This window comes from Lemur catta, chromosome 14, assembly GCF_020740605.2.
Source record: "Lemur catta isolate mLemCat1 chromosome 14, mLemCat1.pri, whole genome shotgun sequence".
NCBI lineage: Eukaryota > Metazoa > Chordata > Mammalia > Primates > Lemuridae > Lemur > Lemur catta.
Genome location: NC_059141.1, coordinates 21238225 through 21255387, shown reverse-complemented (window position 1 = coordinate 21255387; position 17163 = coordinate 21238225). Strand labels below are relative to the sequence as shown.

Here is a 17163-nt window from a genome sequence, read left to right as displayed (position 1 = left end):
AACTGAACCAGAGAAGTTAAGTAACTTGCCCCAGATCACACAGCTAGTATAGTGTCCATCTCTTCCGGGGACACTGGTGACCAAAGCTTGATGCCACTCACCATTTATTTAAAGGACCTAACTCTCTCCCTTGCTCGGCAAGCCACTTCCCAATCGCAGGGTAGCTCCCTGGGTAGAATCTGGCTCTGCTGGTTCTCTATGTAGACCAGAAGAGTGGGGCTCTAGTGGAGAGGTTTGGTAAGGCCTCAGGAGGCAGACTGCTTGGGGTTGAATCTAGGTTCTGCCCCTTTGAGGAAGACACCTAACCTCTCTGAGCCTGTCCCTGAACTTACCTTCTGGGACTCTGTGAAGATTAAACGAGATAATACATGATAGCACCCAGCACTGTGCCCACTATGTGGTCAGTGCTCGGTAACGGTTAGCCGCCATCGTTGATCTCTCGCATGAGCGTGGTTAGCATGAGCCTGGCTCCCTGGGTTCAGTGAGCTATGAGGGCGCCAGAAAACTCACGCTCCTGGGGCTGCTGGGACAAGAGCTGGACGGTGCTTGATACTGGATGCACCAGGAAAGCTGGCGCCAGTCAGAGATCCTTCCCCACAGTCACCCTCAGAGACCAGGTCAGCAGGAATTGGAGGTAGAGGGGACTCCTGGGGCTGTCACCAGAGCCTCTCCCCAGCCCTAGTGGTCAGCATCCTCCTCGGGCAGCCGTGAGATGCCGGCCCAGCCCTCAAGCCCTGGCAGGACTGAGATAAGAGAGACACAACCTAGGACCTCGAAGGCTTTAAGCTGGTGAGGCCAAGGAGGTCTGAGTTCAGAATGTGGGGCTTTGCTGCCTGGGGCCCACATCTTGCTGAGGTTCCAACTTCCTACTGCTGTTCCCTAGAGATGTGGCCAAGTGGGCTGCCCCCCAGCAAGGCCATGCCAGGCCCCTCCCAGCCCCATCTGACCCTACATAGCCCTGCGCTAACTCAGCTGAGAGGTCATCCACATCTCTCTCCCCCTCGGCTTGCTCTACCACTTTGTATACCTTCCTTTGTGGGTTCTTCCTAAGGAGACCTCTTTCAGTGAGCCAAGGGAAGGCATTCTGCCTGGTCCCAGAGAACCCAAGAAGCCCTGTTCTGCTAGAGCAAGGGTCTTTACAGAGCCACAGAGTAAATATTTTAGGCTTTGGGAGCCATGTGGTCTCTGTAGCGATTACTCAACTCTATTCTTGCAGTGTCAAAACACCCACAGATCGTATGTAAAAGAATAGGTGGGCTGTGTTCCAATAAAACTTTATTTACAAAACCCCAAGGTGGGCTGGACTCGGCCTGTGGGCAGACAGCCCAAGCTCACCCAACCCAAGCCCATGCTTGTCCCCTTCACCCCTCCCCATAAGCAGGCCTTCCCATCTCTCTTCCCAAAGGAAAATGGGAGGCAGACCAGAAACAAGCCTGTCTTTTTAAAAGAAAAGTCTTTCTAAAATATGATTTATTTCCCAGTCTCTTGACCTGCAGAATTAATCCAGTTCCGCTGTTCCCACTCAAAATTGCCCCCCTCTGGAGTCCCTTCTGTCCAGCCTACCCTAGCAAGCTTTATCCCAGGGTGGGGGGGACCCCTTGTGCCTCCTTACAATGAACAGAGGAGAGCCTCTGGCTCACAAACCCCGGCCCTCCAGCCAAGAGGCAGACAAGGCTGCTGGCTCAGGGCTGGGAAGACAGAAAGATGGAGAGACAGAGAGATGGGGTGAAGGAGCAAGAGGCAGGCGCAGCCCCAATGAGCAGCTGTGACCGACACAAACCAACTGCTTCCTGCCTTCCCTGCAGTCTCTACTTCCCTCCTCTCTGTGACACAGAACCTAGGGCCCTACAGAGCTGGGTCACGGGCCTGCTGGAAAGCAAGGGACATGGGACTTGGAATCTGCACAATTGGTCTTACTGAGAACGAGCTGCGTGACCTTGGGCAAGTGGCTTAACTCCTCTGGGCCTCAATGCTCACATCTGCGAAATTAAGCATTTGGGCCTCTCCATCTCTAAGGTAGTTGTTCGATCTTCTGGGCTTTCCCAGCAGAAACCTGGTAGTCTCCATAACACAAGCGTAGCACTGCTGAAATGCATCTTTCCAGGGAAAACCACTTGCACGCAGGCTGCATGTAAGGAAACCCAAGTCCCAAACAGCAGAGGATTCAGGAGGCACAGACGTCAGAGATCTGGAGCGAGAATGACAGAAACCCTGGTTCCTGTGCTCACTTTGCTGCTGAGATCACTGGCTCCAGGGCACTTAGCAAACCTCTGCGTCTCTCCGTTCTTTTGTAAAATAGGGATAAAAACACCTACCCTGTCTTCTCTCTGGGGCTGAGACTGAAATGGCCTAATGCTTGTGAAAGGTGCTGGAGGGGCAGGAATTAGGCCTCTGGGACACAAAGGGGCGTGGGTTTTAGGGACAAAGCTGCTGGTGAGGGCAGTGGATTCCTGGGAGACAGGTGGCATGCGCATCAGCTGGCCCACAGTACTCGTGTCCTGCCACGGCCATTCCTCCTGGCTTGCAATACCAGCAAGGAGCCAGGCCCAGACAAAACCTGGGCCTGCGGGTTTCAGCCAAATACAGCGACCTGAGGGCACACAGATGCTGATGCTGAGCCTTGTCAGGTCCCCGCAATGATGAGACATCAAAGAACAACCCTGACTTTAAGGAAGCTCCCCCCTAACACACACCCCTGCCAAGGACTACATAAAAACACACGGATACGCGTAGGTTAGGAAAGGACCCTGTAAGTTCATGATAAGGCTTCTTTTAAGCTTGAGTAACTCCAGAGCAGTGAGAATTGGGTTCAATTTACCCAAATCTAGTCTCAATCCATGTTTCCAGGAATGCTTCCCTTGTGTAAAGCAAGTTCCACCCATCTAGAGTAATAAATCCAGAGTGGGCTGCGAGCCCAGGTGGGAGAGACAGGAATGAACACAACCACCAGTGCAAAGCCCCTGGAGAGGGAGAGAGAACCACAGGCCCCTGGAGACCAGGGCAGGGTCGCTGGCCCTGTTGGCTTCCACAGCCCCCGTGCTGGGAGCCTGGGAGGGGAGGGCGGCAGGCCTCGGCCAGGGGCCTGACGGGATGGACACCTCCTGTCTTCGCCACGTCCTGCGACATCCCAGTCCCTGAAGCACTCAAGACCTCTCCCTCCTTGGGAATCCTATTCTTACCTCACCGTAGCCTTGAACTAGTTCTAAATAACCGCTATATTCTAGTCTTTTCTCTCCTTCCGTACAACTAAACTTTGCACAGGCCTAGGTTTCTTAGAGTTCCTACAGATGCCCCGTTTCTTTTCCTTTCTGACCAGGCCACCAGGAAACTCAGACACCACTTTCTGGCCATCAAGTAACTAGGGCCTAACAACTGCTAGTCCTGTGATTTCAGAGTATTGACAGCAGTCGTGTTTGTGTGGCCAGGAGTAGAGCACAGCCTTGCTGCAGGCACTGAACTGTCACAGTAACAAGAGCTCACGTCTTCACCACAGCCCTAGATGGTTCACAGTCCTTTACAAACAAGTAGTTTGACCTTCGTGATATTCACTTTTAGGGGGCCCGAAACAGGTTGTCATGCCCAGAACAGCATAAACAGAGGCACAACAGTGAAAGCGATGTGACTGTCATTGCGAAAAACAGCATGAATTCAGACAGCCAACAGAGACAACAAACAATAGCTCAAACACGACTTCCAATCAGAACTCACCGGGGGGAAGTTAGGAACAGTACAGCAGCTTCGTGTGTGAGCTGCTTCTGACACGGCAGCTCTCTGAAGCTTGTGCTAGGGCGAGGAGCAGCCAGCGTGTCACACGTGCTTAGGGCATGAGGAAGTAACACCCCATACTGGGGGGTGAGTGGTGGGGGCTGCTCCAGGGGCAGCCCAGGCCCCAGGCCCCGCCTCCTACACCCACAGCCCCCAAGGCAGTGCAGGCGCCTAGGATGCCACGCTTAGATGAGCCCTGAAGCTGGGTTAATGCGCTTCTGCCATGGGTTTGACATCATTAATAATTTATGAACAAGAGGCCCTACATTTTCATTTTGCATCGGGTCTCGCCTATGCCTAAGGCCTGAGGGTTCTGGGCACAGACTTCTGAGCTAGATACACAGAAGTACTCACAAAGAAAAGTAGTAGAGATGAATTTTTAACAGGTGTCTTCTCATAGACAGAAAGCAACTCCTAAATGGAAAGTGAGGTCATGGTTTGTCTCCAGCTCCCCTCCTGCTGCCACACCCCTGGCTTCCTGGGGGTACCCCACAGGCTGGAAGGACCATGTGGTGGCTCAGGACCAGAGAGGGGAAGAAACTTGCCTAACATCACACAGCAAGTAAATAGCAGAGCTGGGGCTAGAATAATGATACCAGTTCCCACTTACCTAACATTCATGTGAGGCACCTTGCTAAACATTTTATGAGCATTACGACCATCTGCACTTTACAGATGAGAAAAGTGAGGTGCAGGGAAGTTAAGGCTCTTTCCCCAGCCCACAGCAAGCAAGCGACAGTATCAGACTTGAGCAGAGGCAGGCTGGCTGGGAAACAGGAACACGGGGCCCCCCTGGGAGATGTCATTTTCTGGACCCTCCCCAGCCACTGGCTGAGGCCTTATATTTGTCTGCTGTGCTTCTCTTTGTAAATGCAGCCATACTGCTATTCCTTTTGCTCTCAGCAAGAAGGGGCCGGCTTCCTTCCCCAGCATGCAGAGTACGTGTGGGGGCAGCCCAACCCGGGGCAGGAATGCACCGCCGACCCTCTGGCCGCTGAGCTATGCAGTCAGGGAACAGCCTGTTTCCCAGCTCAGGTGGGGGCCAGGCCTGGAGAGGCTCCACAGCCCCTTAGGGATTAAGTCCAGGGGCGCCCTTGTAGGATAGGGCTGAGACCAGAAGGGTCAGCCCAGCCCACAGGGGTGTGAACAGAGAGGTCAAGGACACCCTGGGCGTACTGCAGCTGCCCAGAGGGGGTGTCCTGGCAGGGGGTAGCGGGCAGGTCTGCCGCCCTCCCGCTGCCCTGGGTTACAGACAGGTGCTGCGGTCAGTCAGAGGCACCGTGGGCGGACAGAGGGCGCTGGGTGGGGAGGCCGGTGGGTTCTGAGCTCTGCTCTCAGCAGCTGCGGGTGGACCACGGCAGCCCCTTGGGTTGTGGCCTCCCCCTCAGTTCTCAGCTCTCCCCGTGCCGGGTGTTTGTGTGCAGAGAAGACACAAACTCAACACTGTTTCGAGTTCCAGGATCCCAGCCATCCCCCTCCCTGGGGTGGTCTGCCTTGGTGGTCCTCCCCCACTTACTGGGCTATCCCCCCTCCAGTTCCCCCACCCACCAGCTCCCCCAGCAGCCCCAGCCAGTATCTGTGTTCACACACAGAGAGGCAGCACAGAAACGGGCTGGCGGGGCAGGATGAAGTCAGCAGGCGCCGGCGTCTGCTCCCCAGTCCTGCAATCGTCTCCCTCCCTGGCTCGGTCTCCACGAGAGCCGTGAGTGAGTGAGGAAGTCGACAGCAGCAGACCCAAGACAGACATTCCCATCCCAGGACAGCAAAAAGTGGAATGTCTCCTTTTCTCTAGACTGGACTCTTGCCATCGGATTATCAATGAATCAACTGCCAACTATTTAACAAGCATCAACCACGTGCACAGCTGGCGGCCCCTGGTTACAGCCATCTGACTCTTCACCATCGGTCGCAAGGCATCGCAGACAGGGCGCAGATACGCAACCACAGACACCGTCCCAAGCGTTCCTGTCAGCTCCGGACTCGTGTGGGTTTAGGGAAGCAGCATGACTCCCTCATCCACCCGCCACTAAAGTGCACCCCTCCTCTCTGAGGCTGCCCGGCCCAACCAGGAGGCAGGCCGGGCCCCAGGTGGTCCAAGGTGGGAGACACTGCAGGGCTGAGTCCTGGAGCCTCACACGTGTAACTGGACCTGCCTTTGGGGCAGGGCTCCCCGTGCTTCAGCAGACATCTGGCTGGACACTGCCATCCACTGGTGCAGGACAGGGCTGGGGATGGGGTCAGGGGCCAAGGGAGATTCATTCCTGAACTGAGGTTGAGGACACCTGCTTTTCGAGGTCTGCCTGCCTCCCTCATCTTGCCCTGGGCAGGATCTTTGTACTGTTCACTGACCGCTTCAACTGGCTCCACAATGTCTGGTTAGGGCTGTAGTCCTAGCAAGTGTCTGGTACATAGTAGGTGCTTAATAAAGTCTTGTCATGACTCTCTCCAATCGGACCTTTAGTTTCTTCAGGGTCTTAACCTTGTCAGTACCCCCACAACACCTTGAACACAGGAGGTGCCCAATTAATCCCCAGTGGCTGATAGGAAGATGAATACTCCTTGATCTCAGACTCAATGGTTTCATGGGAAACCGAGGCCCAGCTCACCCCATTGCCCCAGGGCCTCTTGGCACCCACAGCTCTGTCCTCTCTCTGGTCCAGGCTCTGCCTCCTGAGACACATACAGGCCGTCTCAGATCGGGAAAGACGCTGAGCCTAGCTTGTGCTGGCACGATGGCTCCCAGGCAGGTCCCTGACCCCTGTAGAACATCCTGAAAGGCTGCTGGCTTCTAGCATCTGCTTCAAAGCCCTTCAGATAGATTTTTGAAAGAATTATCCGTAAGCGATACAGTCCTGTGGCAAGATGGATGTTGCAGGAAACAGGCGTCTGAGCAGGAACAACTCTCTTATCTACAATGTCTGGTGGGAGCAGGGCTCGGCAGGGCTCAGTGCAGCCCCCCACGGTGTTTGCTGGGAGGCCCCGGGCCTCTCCTTCCCCCAACCCTGCCCGGCTCTGCACGGGTCTGAACCAATCCCTGCATGCTCAGACGCCACGTCAACAGCTGTGCATGCGAGCGCGCACACGTCCCTGCTTGGGAAACCCCCACATCTGGCTCTCACGTGACCACGCTATGCCCAGAGGCCGCAGCTCAGGGCCTGGAAGACAGGGAGGGTCGGGAGTGTGCAGGCTCTCTGGGGAGCACGGGATTAACTCTTCAGCTCCCCGGCTCAGGGGCTCTGGCTAGCGCTGAGCTTCCACCCCAGGGAGGGGAGAAGCCTCGATGGAGACCCGGTGCTGGGCTGCCCCGACAGCCCTGGCCCCGGCTCAGCCCGTGAGCTGGGGAAGGTGGGCTACTTCTCTGGGCCTTCACCTGGGCTGGGAGACGGCTGCTCTTTCTCTGCCCGACAGTCCCGGCCCAGCGTCAACCGCTGGCAGTTCCCGCTGGGTGGAGACTCCTCCCCCACGGAGGCCACAGGCAGGTGTTCAGGCGCCAGGCAGCTGGCTGGGGGTGCGGCCCTGGCGTCCTGCGAGTCAGGATTCATGCCCTCCTTTCACAGGCAAGGACACGTGTCTCCCAGGTGTCCTGGTGGAAGCCAGAGTCTTCCTAGCAAGAAAAAGGCTGGAAGTGACTCCTGGGGCATGTATTAATTAGAGCAATCTCACTGGATGAGTGGCAGTCTGCAACAGCACCTCTGAGGCAGCGCGCCACACAGCGGGTGTCCCCGGGGCTGGAGATGCCCTGTGTGGAGGACGTGGCACCTGGGGACAGCAGCTACAGCAACTCAGCAGGCGTCCTCTGGACAGCCGCGCCCCGTCTTTGCCTGGCTGATCCATTTAAGAACCTCAGTGAACGAGGGAGGTGTGGGAAGCTTCACTCAGCAGCTGCAGCAGGGCTGTGTGCCTCACCTGAGTGCCCGGCATCGCTCTGCCCGGCCCCAGGCAGCACTGGTGACTCGGCACTGAAACTCCTACGTGCCCACCTCCCCCCGGCAGGGAGTCCTCTGAGGATAAGGACCTCATCGTGTCCATCTCGGTCTCACAGAGGCTCGACCACAGGCCTGGCACACAGCAGGTACTTGGATGTCTAGCAGACAAGTCTAGAAGGCAGCCATGGCCAGAGCCAGTAAAACCAGCTAGAGGTCAGGCAGGAACCATCTAATCTAGAAGGAAAGTCTAGCACAGCATCCACAAACTTGCTTCCTATCAATCTGGCCTTTAAGGGCACCCTCTGGGCCCTCGTGGGAGAGCAGCTGAGTCCGGGGAAGGCAGGGGAGGGGTCTCCTGATCACAACCTGGTGCTCACATGCAAATGAGGAATTAAGAGCCACCGGGCTCCAGGGAGGGACTGTGTGTGGCAGGGAACTGAGAGCCAGAGAACTTGTCCCACCCTGACAGATCTGTGCTGAGGGACGTTAAAATCTGCTTGTTTGCTAGGTTCCCCTGGGGGGCCACTGCCAGTGTACAAAGACAGCCTTAGCTTGGCCTCCTGTCACTCGCCTGTCATCACTGCTTTGCAAAAACCTCACCCTCTGCCCGGGAACAGTTACACACCCAACCCTGACCATTTCCAACCCTCAGAGCTGAGGTGCTCCAGGGCCGAGCTGGGGAGACCCTGGGTCACAGGAAATTGCAGCCCCCAGAGACCTGAAGGGGCTTCTAAAACAGCACGACTATCAGCCGCAAGCAGCGTCAAGGGGAAGGGTCTTGAGCAGGGGGAGGCGAGGGGCTTTCTGACACTGCCCACTTATCTTGGTGCAAGACTCCCGTTCTAACATTAACGAAATACATCTTCATACCACATGTGGCAATGACAAGATCCAGGAAGTAAAGCAGCAGAAAGTCAGGGAAAAGTGTGTTTTTCCTGCAAACTTCTAAGTTTTACTGAAACTTTGGGGGAAAAAATTTTTCCCCTTCACATTTCAAAACCGACCAATTATAAAAATGCTGCATGCCAACCAAGTTACACATGCCCCTTTCGTTTCTAAACAAAGTCACTTTAGATCAGAAAAAGGTGCTAAAACGATAAATAATGCACATTTCCCCCAAATCTTTGTTTTTCCACTGGCTTTGTCTTTACTGGAAATGTTGCCTCTTTTGTCACATGCCTACAAACCAAGACGCCGAACTGAGGGACAGCTACTTTCCGGCTGAGGGCTGCGGTGGGAAGCCTGTCTTGGCTGGACCACAACTTGGGTGTTTCCTCCCGGCAGGAAGAAACCCTTGAGGAAATGAGGCAGAGGCGGTCCTGTCACTGCCCCTCAGCAGGTCAGGGCCTTAGGCAGTTGCCCTCTAAGGCCCCAAAAGCTGGGCCGACATTTCATAGCTAAGACTTAGAATCCCATCCATGGGCAAGGCCCCGTTCCTGGCCCGAGGCCCACCTTCCCACCTCGGGAGATGACTGAATGCATCTTCAAGGAGCAGTCCCATCCAGCCAGTCCATCTCGGGGACTCCAGTCCCTCTGCCATCTCCCTGCCTGTCTACCCTGAACACGGCCAGCACCCCACATGGATGACCTATCCAAAATGCAACCCTGGCTTGGTTCCAGCATTCCTGGAGAGCCTGTCAAAAATGCAGATTGCTGGGCATCACCCCAGACAGTCTGATTCAGTGAGGCTGGGCAGGGCCTGGGAATCTGCATTTCAGTGAGCAGGCTCGGGCTTCTGCAGCTCACCTCCAGGCCTCTGCCATGCAGTTCCCTTCCACATCAACTTCCCCTTTTCCCAGCAGGAGAAACTGGGTGATGGGGCGCGGGGGCAGAGACAGCTAAGCCAGCAGGGCCGAGGGAATCAAGGCTCCTAGCGAGCACCCCAGCTGCCTCCTTCCTGGGATCCTGGGAGGACTCGCCCGCTCCCCTCCCTGTGTCAGGCCGTGGGGCCGACACGCCCGGGGCCGGGAGCGTGGCACAGACACACGTGAGCAGCACTCACTCTCTCCATGGCATCACTGCCACGTGGGCTGGCCGCGGAGTTGCCAAATCAATCAGCTGCCTTTCATTTCCAATTAGATGGCTTTGAACTCCAGGGGTAAAATCAGGCTGAGGACCCAGAGCCATGAAAATAAAAACTATTTAAAAACACCAGCCCGGGTGAGATGTGCCAGAAGCCTTCAGAAGACACGCTTACTTTTGGAATGGGCCGCTGGAGGGTGCCAGGAAGATCTTGGCCATGTTCTCGAAGCAGCCCGGGCCTTTCTCACTGGGGATGGGTGGCTCAGGCAGACAAGGAAGCTTCGGGAATTGCTTTGAAAGGTCTTCCCGATACACTCTCCATGGCCTCCCTTCCACACTCATCTCTAGCCCACCCCCTTCCCTCTCTCTCCATGCCTGCCAGGATGGACACCTCTCCTCTCAAACTCCTTCCAGCCCCATGTCCCCACTCATGCTCGGCCCTCCCTGCCGCCGGGCTCTCTGCTCGCACCCTTGAGTGTATCCCGATCTCTCTCCTCCAGGGCCACCTCCAGCCTCTCCCATCTTGGCTCTCCCCGCTCCCCACCCTGTGGATCACAGCCCACCTGCCTTGTATTAGTTAATGAACCCCTGACCGTGTGGGGCCTTCTCAGCTGAGCTGAGCACTACACGGGGCCCAGAGCCAACAAACACTTAGGAGAAACGAGAGCCCCGCGGAACCCCGCGCTCTGGAGGGCAGAGAGGGCTGCTGACATTCGCTTTGTCTCTGTCCATCTCCCTCTGCGGCTGGGGAGCCAGGCAGGCCTGGGGCCGAGGCAGAGACGCCGGCTCTGCTCTGTGCCCTGCTGGGGTATTCATCTTGGGGAAAACGAGGTACCAGAGGCCTCACTGACCTGCTTCCTCTGCTTCACAATGGCCCTTCTCCCACCTCCACCTGGTTCCAGGGCTCGTGCAGTGTGACCAGCAGGAGACCAGGTTCTGCCCACCCCTTACCTTGGGCAAGCAGCAGCCCCTCTCTTGGTTGCTTCATCTATAAAAGGAGGAGGGCAGCCTAACTTTCAGATGGACTAACCTATTCTAGTAGCCAGTACTTATGGGTGGCTGTTGCTTTAAGCAAATTCACTTTCTTAAAAACCAAACTCATAAAAAGGAAAATAAAGGGGATATTAGTCATACCATGTAAAAGGACCCTTTACTCAGTTAAGAACCCTTTGTGACCAATAGGTTCCTTCTAGAAACCTGGGGGGGGATCTCATGGGGCAGGCCCCTCCCAGTCTATGGAACCTCCTGCTTGGGGTCTGCACAGCCCCAGTCCTGGACACCAGTGCATCCCTTGGGCCTTGGCTTGGGAGGAAATTCTTCAATGGAAAGAGTGTTTGGGTCAGAAGAACCAGACCTGAGTCCTGTCTGCCTGGCTGGCAGAGCCGGGGCAAGTTCCTTAGTCTTCCTTTCCTGGTCCATAATGTGGAGACAAGACCACCTACCCGGGTCGCTGGGAGGCATCCTGGCAGCCATGAGACGGTGCTTGCTCTGCCTTGCCCTGTCTGACTGAGGAGTCGCTCCTGGAGAAGGGCAAAGCTAAAGCCAGTGCTCTCTCCTGTCTGAGCTGAACACCTCCATCTGCCTCCCCTTCACCCGGTGGCGTTTCCTCTGTGCTAGAGCTAACGCCTCACATGTCTGTACTCACTTCCATTCAATCCCCAAACCACCTGATGAAAATAACCTGCCTGTCCCCACTTTGCAGATGAAAACGAGGCACAGAGAAATTAAGGACTTGCCCAAGATCACACAGCTGGCAGAACTGGGCCATGAAACTAGGTCTTCCGGCTCCAGAGTCTTCGTTCTTAACAGAATACTCGCAACAGCTGAGTCTAGGTCTCCTCTGGGACCCACAGCATGGAAATAAATCTCTCAATTGATTTTTTTTTTTACTATCAAATCAAAAGTCCCGTGCAGTGCTCAGCTCAGCTGAGAAGGCCCCACACAGTCAGGGGTTCATTAACACAAGGCAGGTGGGCTGTGATCCACAGGGTAGGGAGCGGGGAGAGCCAAGATGGGAGAGGCTGGAGGTGGCCCTGGAGGAGAGAGATTGGGATAAGCCCAAGGGTGTGACAATCAAAAGATCAACTTCTCCCCTCCTTTCAGAATCTATCAATAACTAAAACAATAGTAACAAATGGCAGAGCTGGGGTTCAAACTCTGTCTGAGGCCAAAACCTAAACTCTGAACCCCAAGCAACATCGCTTCTCTGCAAGGGAACTACGGTCACGCTGGTCTCATTAACTCAGTCCACTAATCCGGTTTCATGACCACTAGGATGGAAGCAGGGCTGAGCTCACCACTTTTCGGAGAAGTATAAACAGGATTTCACGAGGAACGTCAACACTTGCCTAAGAGAACAAACTTGCACCACTCTTGAGCAACCTCATTTGCATGTAAACGAGCTGGAGCTCATCACGGGGCTCCTGGTGGGATGGAGCCTCAGGCTCTGGCCTGGCCACGACCCCAGGGCCACCATCATCCCAGGGACTCCGTGGCCGCCTGCGCCCCCTGGTGGCACAACTGGAGCAGTGCAGCTTCCCAGACAGCTGCGAGAGAACCATAGGATCTTTGCAGGTCTGAAGAGAACTCCCTGCTCTCTGGCAACCACAGCTAACAGCACAGGCCCTTCCTGCCGCCAGGCCCGGCACTAAGCCCTCCAAGTGCATCGCCTCGCTGAACCCTGCGCACTTTCCTGCGAGGCCAGGTCACTGCTGGGACAACCCCATTTTACAGGTGTGATGGTCAGTGTTGTGTGACACCCCGGCTAGGCTACAGTCCAAAGTTATGCCACCACATGCTAATCTAGGTGTTGCTGGGGAAGGTAGTTTTGAAGTTGTGATTAAAGTCCATAATCAGGCTGGGCACAGTGGCTCACGCCTGTAATCCCAGCACTCTGGGAGGCCGAGGCGGGAGGATCACTTGAGCTCAGGAGTTTGAGACCAGCCTGAGCAAAAGCGAGAACCTGTCTCTAATAAAAACAGAAAAAATTAGCCGGGTGTGGTCACCACACATGCCTGTTGTCCCAGCTGCTCGGGAGGCTGAGGCAGTAGGATCGTTTGAGCCCAGGAGTTTGAGGTTGCTGTGAGCTAGGCTGACGCCACGGCACTTGCCTGGGCAACAGAGCGAGACTCTGTCTCAAAAACAAAAACAAAAACAAACAGTCCATAATCAGTTGACTTTAAGCAAGGGAATGATGCTGGGTGGGCCTGAGTCAACAGCTGAAAGGCCTTTGGGGCAGGGCTGAGGCTTCCCTGAGGAAATGTCACCTGTGGACAGCGGTTCCAGCCTGTGCCTGACCGTTCCAGCCACCGTCACCACCTTCACCGCCAGCCGCCAGCTGTGTAAGCCACTTCCCTGTAATAAATATCTTAGCATAGATCCCCTGCTTGTTCTGTTTCTCTGACACAACAACAGAACAGGTGAGGTAACCAGCTCAGGTGAAGGGATGTGTCTGAGGTCACCTGACTGGGAAGGGGACCTGAGAAGGGGAACCCGGGCAATCTGATGCAGACGCTTCCCAGCTTCCACACAAGCTCTCCCTTGTAGCCCTTATCCAATCAGCAGTGTCCATCCCACCCTGGCAGTGTCCCGCCCCTCCACTGCCGCTGGAGCACATCACCCCTCCCTCACCTGTCTCCTCCCTCGTCATTCTCTGTCATTCTGCCACGGAAGTCAGATCACGTCCCTGCTCTACTCAGAACCCTTTAGTGGCTCCTCATCTCACTCAGCGAAAGTCAAAATCCTTCCAGTGTCCTGCAGGGCCCTATGTAGTCAGTGCTACCTCCCGCCACCCCCACCCCCTTATGTCTCTACTTTCCCCTCCTACTGCCTTGCCTTCCCCATTCTCCACCTCGAGCAGCCAGCATGCTCCCACCCCAGGGCCTTTGCACACGCTGTGCCCTTGGCCTGGACTGCTCTTCCCTAGGTAACCATGTTGCCCCCTCACTTCCCTCCATCTAACAGCACATTCTTGTCTATATATACAGTTCATCACCCATAGCAGACTGCAAGCTCCTCGAGGGCAGAAAGACACATTCCTGTAACCTCAACACCATACACAGTGCTGAGAATACAGCTGGTGCTCAGTTAGGTCAGTTGAAGTATGTGGTCACCAAACAAATCACTGAGTCCTGCCCCTCCACCTTTGTGCATGTGCTCTCTGGAGTATCAAAGCCTCCAGCTCTGTGCCCCCAGGCAGAAAAAGTTCTCCTCTTGTGAGATAATGACCCCCCATTTGAAGCTGCAGTCACCTTTCTTTCCTGACTGCACAGGGTTCATTGGCGCACACACGCACTTTTCCATCCACCCACCCGTTCGATAAGCACGAGTGGACCCAGGTCGCGGTGTGAGCCCCGCAGCCAAGGTCTTTGCCCAGGGAGGTGGGAGACAGAGAAGCAGCAAGAGAACACACAATATAACTAGGGTGTGGTAAGTGATGCTGAGGGAAGAGACGGGGTGATTTGAGGGGCAGCTTCTCTGAGGACAGTGAAGCAGAAATCTTAAGGAGCCAGCCAGGTGAAAGGTCAGGGAAGACCATTCCGGGTAGAGGGCAGAGCAAGCACAAAGCCCACAGGGAGGACTGAGCTGGACGTGTCTGAGGAGCAGAAGGTGACGGGTGTGGCTGAGGAGTGTGCTGAGTGGGAACGTGGGGGTGGGGGGCAGGCCGGCGGGGGACAGGTCCCACAGGGCTCTGCAAGCCAGGGTAAGGAGTGCATTCAGGGTATGCTGGGGAATCCCTGGGGGAATTTAAACAGGAAGGTACATTATTTGATCTATCTTTTTAAGAGCTCACCCGAGCTGTGGTGTGGAGAATGGCAGGTAGAGGGCTAAAGGTGGAAGCAGAGACCCCAGGTAGGAAGCCAGAGATGAAGGGGGGCCTCTAACAGGTGTGATGGTGGGGGTGGGGAGAGAAGTGGGAGGATCTGGAGGTCAAGTTGGCAGGTGAGAGAAAGGGAAGTCAAGGATGAGTTCTAGATGCTGGGCCTGAGCAATGGGGTGGGTGTTGCCAGTCCCTGAGGTGGGAAGAGGCAGAGAAGGAGCAGGGTCAGTGGAGGGAAGGACAGAGGCCACCCTGCCTTCCAGTTTTCAAGGTCGCCATTCCTGCTTCCTCCACAGAGTTCCCCAGACCTTTCTCTCTATGGACTCCCCCTCCCAGCCTTGCCTCAAGTCTAAGCTCCGTGCTGAGTAAGGATGAGCTAGGGTTTTGGGACTAACATGTGAACAGTGAACACTAGGAACAGCGTCCATTTCCTCTGCGCAAACGTCCCTGGCTGGAGGGACCCTGGGAAGCTTCGTGAAGTTCATCATAGAGCAGTGCAGAGCCCTAAAGGTGGACTCCAGCCTGCACTTTGCCAAGCACTGTGGGCAGTCACCCCCTCGTGGCCCAGGTTCTCATAGGCAAAATGTGAATTGCCACCTACCATGCAACGTGGTGCTGAGCAGCAGGTGAGGAACAGGGACAGTCCTTAGCACACAGTAGGTGCTCAGTCAATAACAGCACTTACAGAGAGCTTTCCAGGTTGTAGGCAGCGTTCTATGCACGCTCACATCTATTAGTTTATCTGATCTTCATTCTAACCATGGAAGTTGTATATTAACCAAGGTTCTCCAAAGAAACAGAACCAACAGGATGTGCACAGAGACAGAAAGAGAGAGAGACTGAGATTTATTTTAGGAATTGGCTCATGTGATTGTGGAGGCTTGGTGAGTCCAAAGTCTGGTGGGGAGGCTGGCAGGCTGGAGACCGGGGAAGAGTTGCAGCTGAGTCCAAAGGCCGGCTGCTGGCAGGATCCCGTGCTAGGGGAGGCCAGTCTTTGTTCTACTAAGACCTTTGATGGACTGGATGAGGCTGAGCCACATTCTGGAGGGTAATCTGCTTTACTGGAAGTCCACTGATTTAAATGTTCATCTCATCCAAACAACACCATCACAAAAACACTCAGAACAACACTTGACTGTGCCACGCTGATAGTCACCCATGCCAAGGGCGGTATGAATATTACCCCAAATTTACACAAGAGGGAGCAGGAACAGAGAGGTAAGAAATCCACCCAAGGTCATAGAAGAGAGGAGCCAGATTCTAAACTGCTTTCTGGCTCCGGAGCTGGCACTTTGACCATGACACTAAGTGGCCATTATCATAAGCACACCAATGTAAATTAAATTTCTCCATCCATCCTTTTCCTGGCCCGTGAGCAGAAGGCAGAGAAAGTGGGGGAGGCTTTCCCCAGGCGAGGCAGGCTGGGTGGGGCACCCCATTGCCTCGGAAGCAGCACAGAAGCTGAGCCTTAGAGATGGGGGCAGGGGACATGAGAGGTTATTTGGTCCAGCCCTTGCCTTTACAGGGGGAAACTGAGGCCCACAGTAGATAAGGAATTCACCCCAAGGTCACCTAGGGAACAAGGTGGAAACTGAGCCAGGACCTGGTCCTAGGACTTTATAGAGTGAGGAGGAGGATGGTGACAATAACTGACACTTCTACAGCAGTTATTATGTGCGAGGGACTATTCCACATTAACTTATTTAATCTTCTACATGTGAGGTAGGTACTATCATTACCTCTGTTTTAAAGAAAATGAGGAAACCAAGATACAGAGAGGTTATGAAACTTGCCTAAGGTCACACAGAGCCAGCACTTGAACCCAGGCTCAATGGGTGCACTCCACTTCTGAGGCCCAAAGCAAGTTTCTTGGGGGCAGGGTGTGTGTGACAGAACACAATCCAGTTTTGGCACTGCTTCCATTCTCCAGCTGGCTCTGCCTGGGAGTGGCAGCTGAGGCCACACTGCAACTCCTCAGGCTCACAGGCAGCCTGTTCACAGGAGGAAATGCCCTTTGGCACCAGGGGGTGGGCACACCTGCTGACAGCTCCTCCCACAGCCAGACACACCCCAAACAGGTACCCAAGCACCCAGGAACACAGACTCCAACCCACAACCGGATATACCTCAGCACCCTGGTGCACGTACCCAGCCTACGCATCCAAACGAGCAAACATACCCGTACTGCACACAGCTATCAAGACCCACACATGTGCATAGAACATACATGCCCCTGACACATAAACCAATATGCAACTTTCCACGTCCCAATAAGCATGTAAGCAAGCACTTGTACACACAAAATACATGAACCCATACTCAGAAACATACACATCATACGATGATATCTACTCCAATTCACATCCCATCCAGCACACACAGGGACAAACCTCTACTGATACACAGGCCAAGACACTTGGACGCTGGAACCATTAATGTGAGCCACGCGTTCAAACACACTTCCTACATCCCCAAGGGCCGGCCCCCTTATATGACTGCCCACCACGCTATAAATAAGGGCGATACACGTGCCCACAGATAGTGCCAGTCTGTCCCTGCCCCCACCCCAGTGCACACACAGCCCCAACTCCTAGGGACCACACTCCCCCAGTTTACACCCGCCCACACCCT

General features: G+C 54.9%; 1 protein-coding gene across 3 annotated transcripts in view; it reads right to left on the bottom strand.

Moving 5' to 3' along the window:
* Positions 1-17163, bottom strand: part of SH3PXD2A (SH3 and PX domains 2A) — a 217547-nt gene that overhangs the window by 65097 nt on the left and 135287 nt on the right. The window lies entirely within an intron of this gene.